Below are 24925 nucleotides of genomic sequence, written 5' to 3' on the forward strand. Positions count from 1 at the left end.
TATCTACTCCAATTGCTGTGCCGCCGTTTACTCTTAAGCCCTTTTCTGACACACGTACCTTCTACTTATATACTCCAGAATCAAAAAGGTTGCTCATGGGAGATTCAATTTTATTCACTGCAGTACATTTTCTTCTTTAATTTGTATCTTAGATGTTCACATATTTTTCGAAGAGTGTTAAAGCACAATTTTTCACTATGATTACAATCGAACGTATCATTATTTGTTGTACAAAAACTTATGTTTCTTGTACACATTTTGACAGAACCATCTAGCGGCCGGTGTAGGAACAACCAGCCCCCCGAAGTTAACGATCTGTTTTGGTGTGCTTTAAAGATGAATAGTTCGATTTAAGAAAATCTATTAATTTCCTCGGAACATTCAACTTTATCCTTCTTCAATTTTAATGAGATTTATCCAATTATCAAATTAGTACATTAAACAAAAAAGTATTGATAGTTTCATGATGCAATGCGATTTCCATGTGTTCCAGGAAAAAAATAGTTATATTTTGTTATTGTTTAATGTTGCTTGCTTTCAAGTGTGTTACTGCTTTATATAATGAAATTGATTTATGTTCATAACATATTCATTTGTCAAAAAAGTATAAAATAACAATCGATATGACCAACAACACAAAATGAAATCATGTGCTACAAAAGTGTACAAGAAGTGTACACTTACTTTAAACAAAAGTGTACAGAAAGCGTTGAAGAAGTGCACAACACTTTGAATGTGTCCCCAAAGTGTGCAACAAGTGTACAAAATTTCGTCATTTCGGGTCGCACACATCTAGAACACTTTAAGTACACTTTTGCAACACCTTCAGTACACATCTTGTGCATATTATATGCAAGAAAGTGTACCAAAAGTGTACAAGAAGTGTATTTTTTTTAGAGTGTACTGTGATACTTATCTTCACGATTAGTCAAACGTATCATTCATTCGCTCTTCATATTTTCCATCCTTAAATTCTGATAATTATGTATTTTATCTAACAACAGATTAAATTATATACCAAACATTATCGAGAAGCAATTCTCAAAACATTATACTAAGATATTAACATTATAATAAGTGTCCTTCCATAGCCATTTCAGTCTTCAAACTGCTTCCAACGGCTTCCGTACGTTGATTCGCGATTAGTCAAACATGTCAAATGTAACTGCTATTAGTAAACGTACGAGGAAAAATAAGTTTTTTAGAAATTCTCTTCTCAATAAGAATACTATCTTACTACCTTCATTACATTAAATATTAATTAATTAATTAATTCTCTAGCACTCTTGATTCTGAAAATCCGTAGTTACAGTTCAATTTGTACTTATCCTGATTCATCTCCATTGTTCGTTTTGGTCTTTTACCATCAGGTTTCCCAACAAGATTCCTGTAAAAATCTCCTTTATTCCTTTCTCATTCGTGCCGGTTTAAAAAAAAAACATAGAGAGTTAGTTAGTTAGTTGTTTCCCACTGTACTATTTCAATTTTTGAATAATCACATGTTAGTTATGAATGCATCGTTGACATCCTGTCTGATCATATATGTGTTTGGGCTGAGGCTCCGTATCTACCTGCAACATTATTTCTTTTCTTCTTTTTTCTTGTTATCTGCTTTCTATATTTAACATTAGAAACAACACATTCCCATTAACAATATTTCATGTTATGCAAAACATTTAAGTTTTATACACCATCAGAGGTGTGATTGCAACAAACGTTACCACTACGTCATCCGACAAAAAGCCAGAATCGGTATTGTTATATTTTATTGCTCAGGTCATTTCATTTTTTTAATATGTATAGCTATAGTGAATATACTAACTTAAGCCCTCAGACTCGTAAACCAACAAATATACACACCTCTGTTAACTGCCTTGTATTTTGGGGAGAGGGGGACAATTGTAGCTGTTGGTGCAATACACTTTGAAGTTTTTGTTTTCTAAGTGCCACACATCAATTTCATCATAATTATCATTATTCATCCTCATCGTTGCCATTAGCCTCTTCTTTTTTTACAAATTTTTTCGTACTGATATCGCCTTAGCAGATTAACAGAAATCGTCTAAAATTTGAACTCGTGACACCTCCCAATACCATTGCAAGCTTACTTGTGATTGTCCCCCTCAATTATTCAAAATACCTCACTTTCATATTCAAATACACACAAGTAAAAAGTTCATATCACATTAGTGATTTTAAATTTTATTCTTGGGGCCACTTTCTAACATTGTTGCCTGATATTAAAATAAGCGAAAACACTCTGCTATGCTTAATAAAAAACAACATCTATTCATTGCCAGATTGTACAACTCTATAGGTCGAGGTTCATAAGCCTCATCCATCTCATTCTAGGGACTGCATATTTTGTATACAGTTTTTGTAGTGGAATCAAAACACAGGTTGTTAAGAATATCGTCAGTAAATATGAGAATTCTTGCTGTGAAATTTCTATGCCGTTTAACCTAATACAATTCGAATCTCTGAGAAAGCCAAGTACTAAGCTTTAGCATTCCATATTAGCAAAACCTTTATACGTACGTATTTATAACCTCAATTTACTAATCAAAAAATCCCCCCTAACCAACCAATTAGCACATTTATATGACCTTCTATAGAGGAAGAGGACATGACATTTCCGAGCCGGTATTATTAATGTGACATTCTTAACAGGTTAATGCATCAATCTTTAAGCAAACACTTAGGAATGTTTGAAATTCAAACAATTCTTGTGACAAAAAACAAATAATTAGGAAATTCTTTTTAACCAAACAATCAACACAAATCTCTCTTTTTTATAGAGAAAAAAAAGCATAACATTCCTGAGACAGTAATGGTGAACACTGTCGTTTGAAATTAGAAGAGGATTAATCACACGAGCATCATCATCGTCGACATCGCTTATCCTGACGGGGATGCACGAGATGTTTATCCAACGTATAGGAATACACGTTGATGATTAAGCGTTTTCCTTCTGCATCTCGTGCTCGTGTTTCGAATTTTGATGTATCAGAAATAGTCACCGGGTATTCGATGCCAGACATTACACTTTCAAAACTCGGACTCGTATTGTTTGTAATATCCAACCCACTGTGGATTATTTTTGCAATAAACAGGATGCAGTGCAGCCAATATACACCAAAAAAAAACACTTGTTATCGCTGTTCTGTATATTTAACACAGCCGTCTTGTGTTGAATGTTCGGTGGAAGAGGCATAAGCTAAGTACGTGTTGCTAGAAGGCCTTCGTCGTTGCAAGTCATCCATAACCCATTCACTAAGAAATAAGAAAAAAAATATTGACGTACTGAAAAAAAAAGTTGACTTGTTCACCGAGTTCACAGATGTTTACTCATTGATGACTCCGTCGTTGTCGTCTATCAAAAAACCTAAGTACGTTGGAAACAATGAGAGAGTTATCGAAAAATCTCCCCCCTTGTCGAGAGGCGCGAATTCCACGCCGCCGGAACGGACGTTCCGCCCGGTACGGAAGTTAATGTTTATCGCTGCGTCACGAATCCCACACCGGCTGCACAGAAGCTGATCTTCACGTGTATTTCTCACAGGACACGCTAAACGCCACGTGCATACGCAAGGCCATGATCTTGCGTAAAAAAAATCAAAAAATTTAAAAACGATAAGACTTTACCGCCGGGCAAACTGCTCGAAATAGACGTCAAACAGAACACGGCTAAATTAATAATAAATAGTATGCACAGGTAAATATACAAATTGAAAGACATCCCCGAAGAGATTCGCCCCCTCACGTCAATCAATTTTACGTTCGAAGGCCGTACGGGAAAACCTTTACTTTTTTGGTTGGGCACCACACACTCCTGGCGGGGTTATGGGGGCCAGGAATCCTAAAAAACAACAATTATTATTATTTTGTCTGTTTGCTTGCGTCACAATACACGCGCGCGCGCGCGCGCGTGTGTGTGTGTGTGTGTGTGTGTGGCACATCGTTCCCCCAAAAGAGGTTTCCAAAGGTCACGATATACAAACATTGCCGGAGTTGGAAAATTACGATATGGCGCATTCGCTCATTACTGTTGCCAGCTATAGGTATTTCTCTCTCTCTAGCCCTTGCCAAGTAAAAAAAAAGGTGTAGGTAGGAGTTGGTAACACTGCGAGAAAATGGAGCTCATGCCTTACAAGAGAAAACCATTAAGACGATCTTCACTTGATGACGTTGAACCCGTGCAGTGTTGCCATCCATCCATCTCTCTCTCTTTTATGGTAGTGTCGGTTTTCCTTGTTTAGTGTGTGTAGGTTGGCAAAAATTGCTTTATGCACTGTAAAGCAAGCCTCAAGCAAAGTTGCCAGCTCCTTGCTTTAGGTTAGGTTAGACCAAGAAAAAAAAGCTGTAGGTAGGCTGTCGGTTGTTTAACTCTTCCCTCTCTCTCCCCCCTCTCTCTCTTTTTTTTTTTTTGTAAAAAACTATGGCAAAAGTACCAGTAGGTTGGCAACCTTGCTTTATGCACTGTAAGGCAAGCCTCAAGCAAGGTTGCCAGCTTCTTGCTTTAGGTTACGTTAGACAAAAAAAAAACCTTGGTGATTTTTTCGAGTAAGATGTTGGCAACACTGCGAGAAAATAGGGCTTATGCCTTACAAGAGCAAACCATTAAGGCGAGCCCCACCGAGCTTTACTTTCGGGTGTAGTGTTGGCAACACTGCGAGAAAAAGATTGCCAGCTCCATGCTTTAGGTTAGGTTAGACCAAAAACCTTGGTGATTTTTTCGAGTGAGGAGCTGGCAACACTGCGCCATCAAGTGAAGATCATGCCTTACGAGAGAAATCCATTAAGGCAATCCTCATTTGATGTTGGTCAACTCCCCCACTCCTACAAAATCTGACATGAAAGCAGATAATACGCTTAAGTCTTATTTATATGTAATTTTCACGGACGTACAATATTGTTAAGAGCGTCAGTTTCCGTAGAGCTCTCTTTTTCCATCTTCCCTCTATACAGTGAAGCTGTAGAAGACACAATTAGCTAACCTAGCATACAACATACTTTCCTAATTAATATGGATATTGTCACACATTCCTCTTATTTTATACTGTTGTAAATAGAAAAGATTATGTACGGTAAATGTTTTGTACATTATAGGGAAAAAATGCAAAATATCCCCCAACTTTAATTCGATCCACCTCTGAATCGAATTTTTTACATATTTTCACGCCGCCATATGTTGTCCTATTTGCTTCTTTTACTTGCCTTGCTTAATTAACTCTCGCTAATTAGCATTTTTTTGGAAGAAGTCAAATAGAACAACATATGGCGGTATGAGAAATATGTAAATTAAAGAATATTTTAGTAATATAAGGGCCCTAGCAATTAGCTTCGTCGACTAAGAGTACTCTTTTAAACATCTTCAGCTATCGTATTACTACGTGAAGACGTTTAAAATGTTTGGGTGTTGAAAAAGTTTGACCCTACTTTTTATTTCTATTGTTTGCTAATAGATGGCGCTAATAGTACCCCCTCCCCTCCCTCTCCCCTCTTCTCCTCTGCTGTATGACAAATAGCACAAACATAAAAATCAAGATTTTGGAGAGCAAAACATAAAATTTGCATGCATCTGATGTCGAACTAGGAACTTTTATCTTTCGGAGAGTCAACATTATTTTTTTACTCAGTCGTCATATAACATGAACACACGCAAATATTCACATGTGCTTTTTATTATTTTGTGTTCGGTAAGTACAAGTATATTCTTACATAAATTATTGTTTAATTTAATAAATTGTAAACTCGGAGCCTGCTATACTAACACTCCTTCTGTCTATTGAAAGCGAATGTTGCGTGCATACGGAAATAACACAGAAAAAAAGCGGATGGAAGCAATTTAAAATCAGTGGAGCAAGGTTAGTATTACGAGAGCGTAAAAACATGTGCTTTCATTCAACTTCGAAAAATAAGAATAAATGTGTGCATACAGAACACATATGCTTTCTTTTCACAGTTGTAAAATCATATAAATTGTACATGAAGTAAGTTGCGGGAAGGTTCTCTCTTTTATGTCTGTGTATATGTTGTACAATTAGGTACAAGTATTGTACAATTAGGTACAAATTGTTGTACAATTATTTCCCCCAGTTGTCCAGTTGGAGTTGGGGGCATAACACTGGTACTATTTGTAATCACAGTGCTTACTCATGTATTTTGTTTAATATTTTATTTCAAATTCACTGTCAGAAACTAGTGTTGCCAGTTCCTGGATGTAGGTTTACCTACTCTGTTGGTTGTCACTGTCAAGCTTCCAGTATTCGTACAGCATAAAAAGCTATAACCCCCCCCCCTCTCAAAATATATACATTGTATACGCCAAGATGCTCAATAGCCTAGCAACACATCATGAAAAAACATGCCAAGAGGACCCAATGGGTTTATAAGTCAGTGCTGCCAACTCCTATTTGTAGGTTAGCTTAGCCTGTGAAAAATCATATAGTAGAATTTTTGTAGAGTGGGTAGGCAACACCGACGAGGCTCAAATAATGATTTCAAGCCTCAAATAATAATTTCGAGCCTCAAAAAAAAACATCCAATAGAGTTGCCAAATATAAACAGAGGGCAATAGACCCCCCTCATAAAAAACTACAGTAAAAACCCACAGTGTTGCCAACACTAGGCCCCCAACAGTATTGCCAAACATAAAAAATACATAGACCCCCCTCAGGTCCTTTAATAAAAATTTACAGTGAAAAACCCAGTAGGTTTAACAACACTGTCAATCTACGGCAGTGTTGCCAGATGTAAACAGAGGGCAATAGACCCCCCTCATAAAAAGCTACAGTAATAGGTTATAGTGTTGCCAACTCTGCCCTCAAAATATACATCATAAAAAGCTACGACGAGCCTCAAATAATGATTCCAGCCTCAAAAAAAAATTCAGAACTCTCATGTACGCTGAGGCTAGTGGGGTTAACATACACCGTAAAAGGCTACGCCTCGCCCGAACACATGTACACTCACACACAAAAAAAAGCTAAAAAATTATACACCGTGAAAAGCTACGCCGAGTTGGAAACACTGCTGGTGAGGTTAACATACACTGTGAAAAGCTACGCCTCGCCCGAGTTGGCAACACTGCTTGTGAGGTTAACATACACCGTGAAAGGCTTCAAAATATCAGTTGGTGAAATTTTCGTGGGGTGAGTTGGCAACACTGAGCCCCACATGATGATTCGAGCCCCAATTGATTATTTAGAACCGGGCCACCTGTACTACTAATAACGACACGCAGAAAGCTGGTATATTGATTGGGTAGATGATTTGAAATGTCATATATGTATAAACCATTTTTTTGGATGTGGAATAAATGTTTAGAAGCCCACAACTTTATGATGAGACAGAAAAATCTAACTGAGCACACCACTGGAGTATGCAGTTTCTATTATTATTATTATTATTATTATTATTATTATTATTATTATTATTATTATTATTATATTGCAGTTGCATCAGTTCAAAAACTTTTTATCAGGTTATTATGCAGTAAGTTTTTAAAAACAATACTATGACCAACTTTACTCTGAATGGTTAGTACAGTTGAATATGTTTACCTTAAAAGATAGAAGAAAAATGAAAAGGATAAATTTTGTAGAGAAGATCTTAACTTTCCAAGTTGACAGTGAATATTTTTTGAATAATTGTAGACCTAGTGGCCCGGTACCAAGTCATCAATTGGCGCTCGAATCATCATTTGGCGCTCGATCGCCTTAATGGATTTCTCTCGTAAGGCATGTGTTGCCAACTCCTTACCCGAAAAAATCACCAAGATTATGACGCTCGTCGTAGCTTTTTATGATGTACATTTTGAGGGCAGAGTTGGCAACACTGTGGGTTTACTGTAGCCTTTTATGAGGGGGGGGGTTTATTGCTTTCTGTTTGCATCTGGCAACACTACCGTAGATTGACAGTGTTGTTAACCTACTGGGTTTTTCACTGTAAATTTTCATCAAAGGGCCTGAGGGGGTCCATGTATTTTTTATGTCTGGCAACACTGTTGGGGGCCTAGTGTTGGCGACACTGTGGGTTTACTGTAGCCTTTTATGAGGGGGGTCTATTGCCCCCTTTTTATATTTGGCAATTTTATTGGATGTTCCTTTTTTTTGAGGCTCGAAATTATTATTTGAGGCTTGAAATCATCATTTGATGCTCGTCGGTGTTGCCTACCCACTCTACAAAAATTCTACTATATCGTAACAATATGATTTTTCACTGGCTAAGCTAACCTACAAATAGGAATTGGCAGCACTGACTTATAAACCCACTGGGTCCTCTTGGCATGTTTTTTCATGATGTGTTGCCAGGCTATTGGGCATCTTGGCGTATACAATGTATATATTTTGAGAGGGGGGTTATAGCTTTTTATGCTGTACGAATACTAAAAACTTGACAGTGACAACCAACAGAGTAAATAAACCTACATGCAGAAACTAACAACACTAGTTTCTGACAGTGAATTTAAAATAAAATATTAAACAAAATACATGAGTAAGCACTGTGATTACAAATAGTACCAGTGTTATGCCCCCCAACTCCAACTGGGCAACTGGGGAAAATAATTGTACAACAATTTGTACCTAATTGTACAATACTTGTACCTAATTGAGAGAGCCTTCCCGCAACTTACTTCGTGTACAATTTATATGATTTTACAACTGTGAAAAGAAAGCATATGTGTTCTGTATGCACACATTCATTCTTATTTTTCGAAGTTGAATGGAAGCACATGTTTTTTTACGCTCTCGTAATACTGACCTTGCCCCAGTGATTTTAAATTGCTTCCATCCGGTTTTTTTTTCTGTGTTATTTCCGCATGCACGCAACATTCGCTTTCAATAGTTTAATGAAATACAGAAGGAGTGTTAGTTTAGCAGGTTTTGAGTTTACAATTTATTAAATTAAACAATAATTTATGTAAGATTATACTTGTACTTACCGAACACAAAATAATAAAAGCACATGTGAATCTTTGCGTGTGTTCAATGTTATATGACGACTGAGTAAAAAAATAATGTTGACTCCCCGAAAGATAAAAGTTCCCGGTTCGATATCAGATGCATGCAAATTTTATGTTTTGCTCTCCAAAATCTTGATTTTTATGTTTGTGCTATTTGTCATACAGCAGAGGAGAAGAGGGGAGAGGGGAGGGGAGGGGGTACTATTAGCGCCATCTATTAGCAAACAATAGAAATAAAAAGTAGCGTCAAACTTTTTCAACACCCAAAAATTTTAAACGTCCTCGCGTAGTAATACGATCTAGCTGAAGATGTTTGAAGGAGTACTCTTAGTCGACGAAGCTAATTGCTAGGGCCCATATATTGCTAAAATGTTCTTTGATTTGCATATTTCTCATACCGCCATATGTTGTTCTAGTTGACTTCTTCCAAAAAAATGCTAATTAGCGAGAGTTAATTAAGCAAGGCAAGTAAAAGAAGCAAATAGGACAATATGTGGTGGCGTGAGAATATGTAAAAATTCGATTCAGAGGTGGATCGAATTAAAATTGGGGGATATTTTGCATTTTTTCCCTATAATGTACAAAACATTTACCGTACATAATCTTTTCCATTTACAACAGTATAAAATAAGAGGAATGTGTGACAATATCCATATTAATTAGGAAGGTATGTTGTATGCTAGGTTAGCTAATTGTGTCTTCTACAACTTTACTGTATAGAGGAAAGATGGAAAAAGAGAGCTCTACAAAAACTAACGCTCTTAACAATATTGTACGCCCCGTGAAAATTATATATAAATAAGGCATAAGCGTATTATCTGCTTTCATGTCAGATTTTGCCGACCTGTGAGCTGTAGTGTTTAGGTGACAAGCGACCTGCTGAAATATAATACTGTTGACAATATTGTACGCCCTGTGAAAATTACATATAAATAAGGCATAAACGTATTATCTGCTTTCATGTCAGATTTTCCCGACCTGTGAGCTGTAGTGTTTAGGCGACAAGCGACCTGCTGAAATATAATACTGTTGACAATATTGTACGCCCCGTGAAAATTATATATAAATAAGGCATAAGCGTATTATCTGCTTTCATGTCAGATTTTCCCGACCTGTGAGCTGTAGTGTTTAGGCGACAAGCGACGCGCTCAAATATAATACCGTTGACAATATTGAACGCCCCGTGAAAATTACATATAAATAAGGCATAAACGTATTATCTGCTTTCATGTCAGATTTTCCCGACCTGTGAGCTGTAGTGTTTAGGTGACAAGCGACGCGCTCAAATATAATACCGTTGACAATATTGAACGCCCCGTGAAAATTACATATAAATAAGGCATAAGCGTATTATCTGCTTTCATGTCAGATTTTCCCGACCTGTGAGCTGTAGTGTTTAGGTGACAAGCGACGCGCTCAAATATAATACCGTTGACAATATTGTACGCCCCGTGAAAATTACATATAAATAAGGCATAAACGTATTATCTGCTTTCATGTCAGATTTTCCCGACCTGTGAGCTGTAGTGTTTAGGTGACAAGCGACGCGCTCAAATATAATACCGTTGACAATATTGAACGCCCCGTGAAAATTACATATAAATAAGGCATAAACGTATTATCTGCTTTCATGTCAGATTTTCCCGACCTGTGAGCTGTAGTGTTTAGGTGACAAGCGACGCGCTCAAATATAATACCGTTGACAATATTGAACGCCCCGTGAAAATTATATATAAATAAGGCATAAACGTATTATCTGCTTTCATGTCAGATTTTCCCGACCTGTGAGCTGTAGTGTTTAGGTGACAAGCGACCTGTTCAAATATAATACTGTTGACAATATTGTACGTATATTGTATTGTATAGGAGACTAGAAGCATATAATTTGGCGAAAAAAAAACCCAAATAAGGTCATAGAAAATAGTTAAAAAAAAAGTGAGCAATTATATTTTGCATTGCACAGCATTTGGTATTAAATAACATACCCCCAAAAAATCTCTGCATTATGCGTTCTGTAAAAAATTGCCCTACGTGCCAAATTGCTATGTCAAGTGAACATTTTCAAAGGCACTGTCGTACTTGTGTGCCGGGAAAGCGAATATGTGCAACCAAACTGTGCTCTAAGTGTGGGAAAAATAAATCTATTGCCAACTTCAAGCGACACCAGCTTACTTGCAAGAGCACTGGAACATCTCTACCTTCCAAGCGAAAGGTAGAAGTAACCTCCCTCGATGCATCGCCACCTGCCAAACGCGTCAAGCTGGCGAAGAAAGCAGACCAATATGCATTTGAGCATTTATTAGAAGACTTTAACATAACATCAGACAGCTTCTGCGATGTGCGTAGTTTTCTGGAGAGCGAGCGAGCTAAGATAATATCCATCCTCAACGATGCATTGGCTACATACTCCACTAAATTCTATGCTGTGCTATGCTGCAAGTATAAGAAACCATCTGATGAAATATATAAATTCTTCCATGCGACAAAAGCAAAAACACTGCATCAGGCAGATATCATTGACCTCGACAGCATCTACGACAAGTTTGTCGAGGAGTTTGTGGCAAAGCACGAGGAGCATCAGGCTAAAGGCTCGGGCGGTTCGCTGTGTGGCGACCCCCACGAACTTTGTCTGACGCTTAGCAAGTTCCTGCCACTGGCAGGGTCTAGCTATATTGCCCTGCCACCCGAGGTTGAAGCAAGGAAAGCTGTTCTCAATATTCAGAACAAAGACACCAAATGCTTCCTCTGGTCGGTGCTGGCAGCATTGCACCCTGTTCACTGGAAAAACAGTCCACACCGTATTAACCACTACACGCAGTATGAGTCGGAACTGGAGGATGCAATGGCCGGGATTGCCTACCCTGTAGAAGTCTCGCATATTCGCAAGTTTGAGGTTCGTGCTCGTGACTTGTTGGGCCTACAATTAGCCATTAATGTTTACGGTCTCACCGAGAACGAAAATGAGGTCCACCCCATCCGGGTGAGCAACGTGAGCAACAACAACGAGGTACGAGAAATCAACCTCCTGCTCATCAAGGACGAGACCCATCACCATTACACCCTTATCCGTTCCCTCTCTCGGCTTGTTTCGACCCAACGGAGCAGTGATAGTCGCCACGTCGAGGTGTGTCGCAGGTGCTTGGCTACATTTAATAATCGAGAACAGCAGGGTTACCGGCGCATCAGAGGTCCCAACATTGCTGCTGAGAAGCTAGCTCGCCACATGTTCTACTGTGGTACCAACGAGCCTGCACGAATTATCCTGCCCGAACCTGGTGCAGTAGAGTGCTTTCGCATGCACAGTGCTATGGTGAAGCATCCTGCCTATATTGTAGCAGACTTCGAGGCCTTTCTTCAACCTCTGTCTAACTGCGAGCCCAACCCCGAAACATCCTCTACCATTCCTTTCCAAATCCACGAGGCCTCGAGTTACTCCTATGTTGTGGTGTGGCGAGACCAACATATTGCCTCCGAGCCCTATGTGTATCGCGGTCCCGACCCGGTCAAACACTTCCTGGAGAGAATGCAACAGGAAGCCATCAAGATAGGGAAGGTGCTGCTGGCCCCCAAGCCCATGCTGCCTCTGTCTCCGGAAGACAAGCATCAGCACGAAATGGCTCTAAATTGTCCTGTTTGCAACTCGGTCTTCACTGACGATAACAAAAAGGTCCACCACCATGACCATTATGGGACCGGAAGCTACATTGGCCCGTGGTGCAACAGATGTAACTTGAGAGCCAGGGACCCGCGCTTCATACCGGTCTTTTTTCACAATGGCTCGGGATATGATTTCCATCACTTGGTTACACATCTAGGGTACGACAATGCGAGAATCAATGTCCTGGCGCAGAACGAGGAGCGTTATATTAGCATCAGCAAGTGGGTGCCGATCCCCAACTCAAGCAAGAGCATCGAGCTTCGGTTCCTCGACTCTCTGAGGTTCCTCGAGGCAAGCCTCGATGCTCTTGCTGGGAAGCTCAGAGACGACCAACTAGCCATTACCACATCAAGTTTCCCGAACTTAGATGTCGCACTCATCAGACGTAAAGGGGTCTACCCCTACGAATACGTCACAGACCCTTCCAAGTTCGAAGAAGAGTTGCTGCCTCCCCAGGATAAGTTCTACAGCCAGCTGAGAGGTTCTGGTATTACCGACGAGGAGTACAAGCATGCTCAGTCTATGTGGGTCGAGTTGGGTTGCCGAACTTTCGGTGATTACCACGATGCATACCTGAAGCTTGATGTGACGCTTCTTGCCGATGTGTTCCAGGCGTTTCGGGCGACTGCGATAAACATTTACAACCTGGACCCTGTATATTTTTACAGCCTTCCTGGACTGGCATGGTCGGCCATGCTCCTGCTGACTAAAGTTAAACTTTCACTTATCACCGATAATGATATCATGCTTTTCATCGAGAGAGCTATCCGGGGCGGCATGGTCCAAGTGTCGCAACGCTTCGCACACGCCAACAATCCCCACATGGCCACTGGTTACGACCCCTCCCAACCATCAAGCTACATCATGTACACTGACGTGAATAATCTTTACGGGCACTCCATGATGCAGCCACTCCCAACAGGACAGTTTGAGTGGGCTGACCCCTCCAACTTCGACATCGAAAAAGAGTGCGACGAGTTTGGGTTTTTTGCCGAGGTGGACCTCGACTTCCCCGAGAAGCTGCAGGATACATTCTGTGACCTTTCGCCTGCTCCGGAATTGAAGTGCCCACCTGGCTCGGATCAACCGAAGCTCGTCATGGACTTGGAGCCCAAAAAGCGTTATGTGCTACACTACCGGAACCTCCAGTGGTTAATGCAGCAAGGGGTCTCGGTCAAAGCAGTTTACGGCGTGCTCTTGTTCAGGCAGTCTCCATGGTTGAAGCCGTACATCGAACTGAACACCAAACATCGCACTGATGCCACTTCGGAACTTGATCGCGATTTTTTCAAATTAATGAACAATGCGGTATTTGGGAAGACCATGGAGAATGTGCGAAATCGCGTTGATGTGAGGTTGGTGACGAAGAAAACACAGTGTCGTCGACTTGTTGCAAGCCCACTGTTCAGGTCTCGAACAATTTACAACGAACAGATGTCTCTGATTCACATGAACCGGGGCAAGGTGTTACTCAACAAGCCCATCTATGTGGGAGCTGCAGTTTTGGATCTGAGCAAGTTGTGCATGTTCGAGACATATTACGGCATACTACGTGCACACTACAACCACAATATCTCGCTCCTCTACACAGACACAGACAGCTTGGTGTACCATGTTCGCACGGCCGATGCGTATGGTGATATGGCCAAAGTTCCAGCTCTTGTCAAGCTCTTCGACACATCGGGCTATCCCCAGCTAAACCGGTATGGAATTCTGCCCCGGAACAAAAAAATACCCGGCAAACTCAAGGACGAGAAAGACGGGGATGTGATTGTGGAGTTTGCTGGACTTCGTGCCAAAGCCTATGCGATCCGGGCTGAGGGTTCAGTAACAAAAAAGGCAAAGGGTGTAAGCAGGCAAGTGGTTCGGGAGCACCTCAAGTTTGAGGATTACCTCGAGTGCCTCAGAACAAAATCGCCCATTCTACAAAAAGAGCATCGTATCCAAAGCGTCGATCATGTGCTTACAACTAATATTGTCAGGAAAGTTGCTCTGGATGCACACGACGACAAGAGGTGTATTCTTGAATGTGGGGTCCATACACTTCCGTGGGGCCACTATCGCCTCCAAACTAGTAAGGCCTGCCCAGAGTGCAACAAAAAGTAATAGGCAATGCGAAAAAAAAAAAACAATTTTAATTTACTTCCACTTCCTCGATTACATGCATGCATGGCACAGCAAAATTAAACTTCTGGAAACTGCTAATTGCAATTTGTACTTATATATATAAAATTCCACATTTCTTATTGTGTGCTATTTTTTTTTTATTTATTTAAAACTGTTCAGTCACTCTTTCATTCTTGACGTCATACACAAATGTTTTCTCTGCAATAAGAATGACACTGCACAGGGTATCCTCGGGCAAGGCATCGTGAAACTCGCAGACGATCTTGATGTTGGTACGATCGTTGACCACCACTTGCTTCCTCTTAGATGTGTTGATGACGGTCATGGGTCTCCGTGCTTTGAATTCGCTGGGCGCGTAGTACACGTCCACGCTTCCCTCGGTCACGCGTTTGTAAGCCGTGTAAGCTTCGTAAAGTTTGAGGTAATCGTCTTTGGTCATGTCGAGGTTGTAATTCTCGCGCGGGAACACTTCGTTCCTACCGTTCTTCAGATAAACGTTCTTGATCTTGCAGTCGTCGAACTTGCTGGAATCTTTTTCCTGATCGTTATCGCGTCCGGTCTGAAAGAGCACTACGACGAAATCTGGCATGTCGAACTGTATGTTGTTGAACTGTGTCGTCACGTCGAATTCCATGTGACTTCCCGACGCCATCTTCTGCACGCACTGGTAACCGTGAAAGTGAATCGGCACCTGCGGACTTTTCAAGATCTCCGCTTTGTACTTGAGGGCGTAGTTCGTTTCGTATTCCACCACCGGCATTCTCAATTCCATGCTCCGGATGACGCATTTCGCTGCTTCGGGTAAAGTGTTGGCTATCGGCGTGGTGCCGTCCGGACCCAAAGTAGCGTATCGCATCAGTGCGTCGTTGTCGTTGGCCGCTCTTCGAAACGTAACCCTCAGTCCTCCCTTCCACATGATCTCCTTGTAGTCCGAGAAGAAACCAGGCAGCAGACGCATGGGAAAGAGCACCGTGTGACTTTTCGTCGATATTTTGGTCCCGGCTTCGAATCCCCCGGCCTGGTAGTACGCTGCGTCCGTTTTGGATAATTTCAACGTTCCCACCGCCGTCGACGTGATGCCTGGATAATCTATTCTGTCGATGACGGTGTTGTGTTTCCTCACCTCCACCTGCGAGAACAGGTGAGGCACGAAGTTGTCCACGAGTATCAAGTTTGCTGCTGCAGGAAACGCGTCTCCATTTTCTTTCTTCACCACGTCGAATTGAAGGTAGAGGTCCGCTCTGTGAGGATGAATAAACCCGTCGCCTACGTCCACGTCGTATTCGATCTCCCTGTTCGCTTCGTTGAGATTGGCAAACGTGCGACGGTTGGGAGGGAAAGATTGCAATTCGTAACTTTCGATTTGCTCCATTTTACATGTATGGTTATTTATTATACGTTGATCTCCACGATGGCCGTCGTAGTGGCACCTGCGAAATCCACCACGTCTCCTTTCTCGTTCGTCACCACCAACTCTATGTCGTCTATACGGTTACGACATACTGGAAAATAGATCGGCGAAGAGGGCGTGTAGATGATCGGTTCCATGAATTCGGAACTTGGTTTGAAAGTGGCTATGATTCCCGTCTGCTTGTGACTTCCTAATAATCCGTCCGAAGATTTCGTGATCATACCTTCCGCCACGTTGCAGTGTACGTTCAGAGTCTCTATGGCCAAGAATTTAGGAATGTTGGTTGCTACGTGCTTGATGCCAGCTTCGAGTTTGGTGTCGTTCTCGAAACCTAAAAGTTCTCCCATGGTGCCCAGGTCCACGGTCTCCGTCGCGGATAGGATTTCCACTCTGTGAGTGACCGAATTTTGAGAAAGGTATGTGCCTTTGGGTAACTGAGCTTGCAAAGTGGAAAGATTGTATTGTCCTGGCGTGACGACGATGTGTTCGCTTCCGACGCTAATTTTGTTGTTGTGCTGCGTAACATTAGGTATGAGGTACATGCTGTAGAATGCACGCAGAGCCACGGATTTAGGATAGACGATGTCGTCGTGCAGCGTGAGTTTCAAGATTGAAGATTCGCTCGTGAGATGGAACACGCCCATCCTAGTGATGCTGTTTCAGGTTCCACAATGCTTCCTGGAAATCTTCGACCGTAGGGTTATTTATTTTAGAGAGAAACGTGAGTACGGAAAGGCAGAGATGACCGCAGTTCACGTCTCCGAAATCTTGAATGCGTTCGTCGTTGTAGTATATGGAGGTTTTGTTCGTTTTCAGATAATGAATTAAATTTGTAGGTGGAACACCTCCGAAAGAATCGAAAACAAATGCTTTATCATCATTTTTGTGGTAACATATCCAATGCGTGCCTGGATTTTCTTGACCGTCCAAGTTGACTACTCCGCATTCTTTTTTTTTGACGGTTGAAGGTAACGAGTCGGACATGAAAACTCCTCTGAAGTGTTTGATTTGTAACGGTTCGATCAGAGATTCAATGTCTCGGTTGGTGAGTGCTTCTGTTTCTTTTTTTTAAACTTTCTCATCACGCCCTTCCCCTTCTTCTCCATGGCCAGGTTGTGACGTTTCTGTTCTTCCAACTCGGCCTTGTTCTTCTTTGAGTCGATGACGGTTTTCGCGATGGCGGCACTTCCGCCGGCCAAACTTCCAACGGCCCCCAATGCTGCTAGGATGGCCGGGATGCTGAATATGAAACCTCCGACCTTTTGCTGTTTCCGCGAACGCTGCAATCTTTTCAATTGAGGTGTGCTGAGCAGCAATTTCATTCCGTGTCCTTTCGACAAGCAAGAACGTTTCTTCTCGCGTTGTTTCTTGGTGAGTAACCCATCGAGGGCACCTAGATTTTTCAGATTGGAGTATGGTATCTGGTACACGACACCCTTGGGCTTCATGTTGATGCTCTATGTGTTATTTTCACGGTATGTTATTTATATATATATTCTGAGATTTTTTTCTTGTGTAGTTTTTTTTACGCTATGTTATTTATATATTTTCAAGGCCTCGCAGTCGTTACACAAATTCTATTACGTGCTTCGTTTTCTTGCCAAGAAGTTCCTTTGTCCCCTTGTACACGATTCGAGTTTTGTTCTCGATTAAAATAGATAGCTTCTCGTCGGATAACATGTTAGCGTATCGAACTGGTAAAAATAGACTGTATTGTGCGTTGAGCAACAGGCGTACCTTGGGACCATACTGGGTAGAAACGATTGAACCGGAAGTTATCGTGTAAGGTTTGTCGACTTCCAATTCCTGAATTTTTACATACTCGACTGACAAATTTAGCATTTGTTTTAATGCTTGGAGATCGCTCATTTTTTCAGTTGTCAGAGTGTTAGAGAGAAATTTAATTGTTTTTTTTTTTCACGATGTGTGTTATTTATATATACCAAAAATTATTTTTTTACGATGTGTGTTATTTATATATCAAGTTTTTTTTTTACTGGATGTTATTTATATACCCCACCCCAATTTTTGTTTCGTGTTCATGGCGATGGTGGTGCCTAGTGCGGCGACCCGTTCACCCAGCGATGCGTCTCTGCTCACGAACCTTTCGAAAGCTGCGCGCTCTAATTTTCTGTCTGCTTCGTGACGTGCATTCAGATCCGTCTGCGTGGTGTTGTAGGCGATGTCGTGATCTTTGCATGCGGCGTCCAACGGATTCACACCCTTGTCTCCTCTCTCCAATCTTTTCTCGAGTTTGGTACCCGGTCCGCAGTACTGGTAGCCAGGTAGATGCATCTCGAAAGGTAACTTGTTGATGATGTCGTTCACGAGTCCCTTTCCTTCGGCCACGTTCCAAAATTTCGGAGGCAGTGTGTTGATGATTTTGATCAGGTAACCTATGCCCTTGTCGTCGTTCACGATGAAGTTGGAAAGTTTCGTGCTGATCATGTCCACGATGCCAACCTTCTCGTTGTAGAAATTACGATTGCCTGCATTCTCTTCGCCGGCTATCACCAACAATCGGTCCACGAGTTTCCTAACGTCGTCCACCCAAACGAATTCTTTGGGTAACGTGTTGTAGCGTTTGACGCCGCTGCCTGTTTTGACCTGGTTCCAAATCGGTTTGATGAGATTCCTGTACTTCTCGCCGCTGCTCGATTTCACCCTATTCTGCGAGGCGTCGTTGTTCTGGTACAAGGCATCCGTCATGATCAGAATTTCCTTGTAACTTTGGTAATCTTCGTCGGTGTAATCTTTCGGCTGCTTTTTGGCAACAAGTTCCCACAGTCCCACCGTACCCGGATACCTGTTCCAACTATCCTTGTCGCCTAAATTGACTTTAATGTCGTTGCCTTCGAAGGTCACCTTCGATTTCCCAATCTTCCACACCACACCGCCGCCTTCGCTGGTTTCCATGCTGGGATACAATCCGAACACTTCATCCTTGTCGAATTTCCCCGTGCTCAGGTAGTCTCGTGCCAAAGGCCCCAACTCGATTTTATCCGAAGACGACGACGTGCTGCCTATGGCTCGACGTCGTGCCGGTGCATCCTTCAGTTCGAACGGCGTCGAAGGAATGCTCGAAATAGGCGTGGGTACGGCGTAACTTTTAGCTGCGAGCGGTACGAGTTCATTAATCAAATTTTTATTTTGTTCCGTGACACTTTTAATTTCTTTACCTAGACTGCTGATGGCATCGATCACAGGTTGATCCTGACGTTTCTTCTCTTCGTAGAATCCGCGATTCTCGGATTTCCAACCTTTGAAGCGTTTCGCGAGGTAATCGCGAAGCTTGAGATTTTCGTCTTCGATTTTTCGTTTCGTCATGACGTTATTTATATACGTCGTTTCTCACAACGTTGCAACGTTTAGAAAGTCGTTGATTTTGTTTCTGTATTTTCCATCGTTGGGTTTTCTCGTCATGTCGATCGTCACAAATCCGAAATCGTCACCGTTCCAGCAAGTAGAGCAGCCTTCCGAAAATTGATTGTAGTTCATGTCTCCGCCTACGTAGTCATCGTACGCGTGCTTGAGGTTGGTGTGATCTTGACGAAACAAACATATGAAATTAGCGTTGTCGCGCACTAACTGTTTTGGAATTTTGGAAAACGTTTGAGCTAGGTAAAAACAATCCATTCCTTTGTGACGACCTTGCGTGAAAAAGTTGCGAATTTCATTTTGATTTTCCAGGATGGCGTCGTCGAACACAACGACTGAATTTTCACGACAATCGTCGAGTGGTTTTATTTCCGAGGCGAACGTTGCAATGTCCAGACCATCGTACAGTTTCATCAGTTGCTGGTATTTGGATTGCTCCAAACTTTTCGAGAACACGTACAGGTGCCTGTTCTTCCAATCTAACCAATTCGGTGCGAGGAGAAAATTGTCCACGAGCAGTGTCGTTTTCCCACACCCCGAAGGACCTACGATCAGACAGCGGATGCTGTCGGGAAGCAACTTGCCGTTCTTTTTCTTCGTTTGACTTTCCGGATCCGGTAGACGCTTCACCACGTTCCACGTACTTACAAGATCACTTCGTTCGCGTCGATCCAACTCTTTTCCGGAAGTCCCAGCCATTTCACAAACAGTTTGTCACCTTTCCTACGCAATACTTTCTCGATGAGGTACGTGTCGGGGTGTTTCGTTTTAGAGAGTTCCTCTTCGTAAAATCTTCCTTTCAAAATCTCGCCGCTACTATCTTTTATTATATACGTGTGTCGGTTTCCGGGTAGAACTCGAACCACCGTAAAAAGTTCCGTGCTCCAATTTTTTGTGAATCCCTTCTCGAAGGTGCGTTTGAATTTGCTGATCCTCACCTGGTCTCCAATTTTGTATTTAGCTTTTTTTGTCGTGGGTGTGTACTTTGGACAGTAAACGGTAGAAATTAAACGCTGCTCGTCGGACTTGGTAACGTCAGCTGGCTTCATGCCTATCGTTCTGTGTACCATTTCATTATAGGTGTCGACGAGTTCCGGCAGGATGTCGACCCATTTGTAATTTCCCCGAAGCGTGAATCGTTTCCACATGTGTGTTTTCAAGGTTCGATTGAATCTTTCCACGATGCTGGCTTTGATGTGACTGAAGCTCGAATAATGTCGAATCTTGTGTTTTTGAATAAATTTTTGGAATACGGCGTTGTAAAATTCTTTACCGTTGTCTGTTTGCAGAAACCGTGGTCGTCTGCCACCGCTTTCGCGAAAAATTGTCTTGAATGCTTCCGTGACGCATGTTCCCGTTTTCGCCTTCAAAGGTAGAGCCCATGCGAATTTCGAAAACTTGTCTATGACGGTGAGAAGGTACTTGTTGCCCTTGTTCAATTTATGCACGTTTTTCAAATTGCCGCTACTCATCTCCACGAGGTCACTTTGCCAGAGGTCGTCGATGCCCTTGGTTACCACAGCCAAACGTTCGTAGTTGCGGCGTGCAGGTTTATGCAATTCTTCGACGATGGCCTGCCTAGACATTTTTTTTGTTTAGAGATTACGTTTCAAGAGAAGCACAAGCGTGATGGGATTCAAAGAGGGTGGCACTTCGCTCGTGTTTTGAATGATCAGCTTATCGCCGGCACTCACGTCGAAAACGGTGAGATCTTCGTCTTCGTGTATTTCATATATGTTGCGCGTTTCGTTCCAACGTGCCAGAGGAATGTTTCCTGCTTTCTGGACACCACGATTCGATATCAAGGTCATGGTGGGAACGCTAGCTTTTCTGCCGTGAGACCAGTACGAAAATTCGTTTATCTGAATCGTGCCATCGAGGAGAAACTTGTAGTACGGATGATAAGGATGCAACATGTACAGTTTGTTACCTTCGACGAACGTGGAGATTCTCTGTTGATTGGGTACGCTGTTGATTTCGATGGCTTGCAGAGAATGCAGTTTAGCGAATTTAGTGTCGACGCTAACGAGGTTGCTGTGAAGCTGTCCCAGTGTATTTTGTACGGGCAGCAAATGCTCGATTATGGTATCCGTTACGGCAGAAAACGACGGTTTGATTTTCACTTCCACGTTCAACTGCTTGTAGTTTTCGTTGAGTTCTTGCAACTTGGCACCGAAAGAGGCCAGCGTCGATTCCTGCGTGGATTCCAGCACTCCAACTTGATCTCTGATGTTGACGACAATGTTCTGAAGGTTCTCGACTTGATTCAATTTCGAGCTCTTCTCGGTAAGATCGTTCACGATGCTTCGCATCTCTGTAAACTGCGTGTGAAGGTCGGCGACGCTCTGCGAAGTGGGCAGCGTCGACACCAGCGAACTAATTTCGTCTCGAATCTGTTCCACGTTCGCCGTTTCCGTTTCTAGTCGTTTCAGCATTCGAGATATGTTTCTTTTCAAAGCGTGCAATTCTTTGGAGGTGGGGAGATTGGCCACTTTACTCTCGAGATCGCTCAATGAACTTTTGATGTCGCTCGAATCGGATAGTGCCGTCACCGCCGTTTTCAATTTTTCCAAATCTTCGCTCGAAGGCACGCTCGTCCGTAACGATTCCAAGTCACCCTGTATGTTGTCGAGTACGTGATGAAAATGAGCGAGATTCGTTTCGACGTTCAAATTTTCTAAATATTCGATCTTCTGCTGAACCGTGCTCAACGTGTCTTGAATGCTCGTCAACGCTCTCGCTTCAGCGTGAATATTTTTAATTTCTTCGTTGATCAATTCCAAGGACGCCTGAAGCGTAGCGATGGTGGTTTGAATGTGTTCGAAATCTCGATAGGCCTCCAATTGAATTTTTATGTTCGCGACGCTTTTACCGATGACCTGCAGTTCGTCCGACGATGGTAGGTTCGTCATTGTATCTTCCAAAGTCTGCAACTTGGATTTAATTTCTTCCAACGTGCTGGTGAATTCTTCTTGTAATTTGGAAACGACGACATGCAAGCGTTCTACATCAATATCGTTCACGACGGTTTGAAGTTCAGAGAAATTCTTTTCTATTGCGGAAGTTCGTTCTTCGATTTCGAGTTTCAATTTTTCCAAATCTTCATTTTTCGATTGAAATTGCTGTAATTTGGCCAAATCATTTTGAAGCGAATCCACGCTCAACTGTATATTTTGAACGTTGTCGTAAGAAGGTACGTCGACATAATTTTTTATGAGCGTTTTCAGTTCGGAATCGATTTTCAGAATGGGGTTGAGACATTGCGTTTGGAGCGTAGCGATTTCCGACTCTAAACTTTTGTTTAAGGTCTCCTGCAAAGCAATCAAATCGGTCCTCAACTTCTTAACTCGAATGTCCAACATGAGAATCTCTTCTGCGTGGTCTACACGCTTGGTGTTGCCGAAAATGTCGTTAGGCATTTTTGGTTAACGGTTATTTATAATAGGATAGACGATTCGTAATTCTACGAAGAGAGGAATAAGTTTGTCGTAATCTCCGAGGAGTTCCATGTAAAAATAATCTCCTGCAGACACATCGTACGTAATGTTAGAAAGCATCTTGTCGTGCTTGATTCGAAAAATGTTCTTGCCGGTAGAAATTTTGATTTCGCCTGCGTTTTCCGGATTCACGGTGATTTGAAGTTTCCCGTCGATTGGAATTTCGTAGAAATGTAAATTGTTATTAAAAACATAAAACATCTTGCCCACATCGTCATTCAGTTTCGTCCAAATGCTGTTGAGATGAACAATCAGTAAACCATTGAGTTTAGATAATACGGAAGGTAAGAGGTTATTAGAATTTGGTGGTGCAGTCTCCATGTTGATCTGTTTGCGGAAGCCAAAAAGATTCATTGTCTTTGTTAGTTATTTAAGAATACGGTCAAAGTGTTTTTTGTAATGACACGCAAAATTTTTTTTGTTTGCTTGCGTCACAATACAGCCAGTGAAAGATCATATAGTAGAATTTTCTTCGGATGGGTTGGCAAAACCCAAACCTCAAAAAAGGAACATCCAATAAAATTGCCAAATATAAACAAAAAGGCAATAGACCCCCCTCATAAAAGGCTACAGTAAAAACCCACAGTGTCGCCGACACTAGGCCCCCAACAGTATTGCCAGACATAAAAAATACATGGACCCCTCACGTCCTTTGATGAAAATTTACAGTGAAAAACCCAGTAGGTTAACAACACTGTCAATCTACGGTAGTGTTGCCAGATGCAAACAGAAAGCAATAAACCCCCCCCCCCTCATAAAAAGCTACAGTAAACCCACAGTGTTGCCAACTCTGCCCTCAAAATGTACATCATAAAAAGCTACGACGAGCGTCATAATCTTGGTGATTTTTTCGGGTAAGGAGTTGGCAACACATGCCTTACGAGAGAAATCCATTAAGGCGATCGAGCTCCAAATGATGGTTCGAGCTCCAAATGATGGCCCAGTACCGGGCCACTGGGTCTACTAATAATATATCGTATAAAATTCCCAGATATTCCCATAGGTATATCATTTACATGTCTAAATAAGGCCAGAGGTTTAGTAGCTGATCTTGTTGATACCTACAATTTGAATTTATGATATATATATAAGGTTGTAGGATCCACTGTAATTTTTTTTATAATTGTGTATTCAATTCTGTAATTTTGTCTAACCAATTTTGACATAGTGGTGTACCTGGTTGTAATATCGTGCTCATCACGTAAATAAATATTACTATTATTTTTAAGGGGTTGGAATTGGTAATTATAAAGAATATTACTTAGCATTAGATCCTAGGAGGATGCAGGATACAGTATAAAATATTTCGTAAATTTCATTCTTTACCTTCGTTTTAAAAGTTGTCCAAAGACAGAAATGATTATCGGGCGTCAATTCAATGGGAATTTGCTTTTTTCATTTTGCCCTTTCCCAAGTTCTGCACTGGCTTCATTTGAAGATTTTGATTTCTAAAAATTTCAGGAGCTCCAACACCATCAGCTCCCCCATCCTGCGTACGCCAATGGGGTACACCAAATATTCGTTCTACAGTTGTCTTAACCAAAACTGGTTTGTTCGCATGACTGATACAAGTATCGTTTCATACAGCAAGCCGTAGTCAGTGAAAATAGATAGATAGATTGATTGATTAATTTGCTTTATTTTACTTCGCTTTTTGTGCCACTTTTGGCCAATTTGTGATGGGAATGACTGATGACATGATGAAACTGATGAATGGACACTCACAATCATCCATGTCCAGGCCGAGATTCGAACGCGCGACCTCTGGCGTCGTAGCGCGATGTGATAACCACTCCGCTACTGGGGCCGGCTCAGTGAAACTAGAATTCGGTGCCTACTGCAACAAATTCTCCTCCTATGCTTAGAGTATGGAATACACAATACAT

This window comes from Lepisma saccharinum, chromosome 2 (genome assembly GCF_977018435.1).
Source record: "Lepisma saccharinum chromosome 2, izLepSacc3.1, whole genome shotgun sequence".
Taxonomy (NCBI): Eukaryota; Metazoa; Arthropoda; class Insecta; order Zygentoma; family Lepismatidae; genus Lepisma; species Lepisma saccharinum.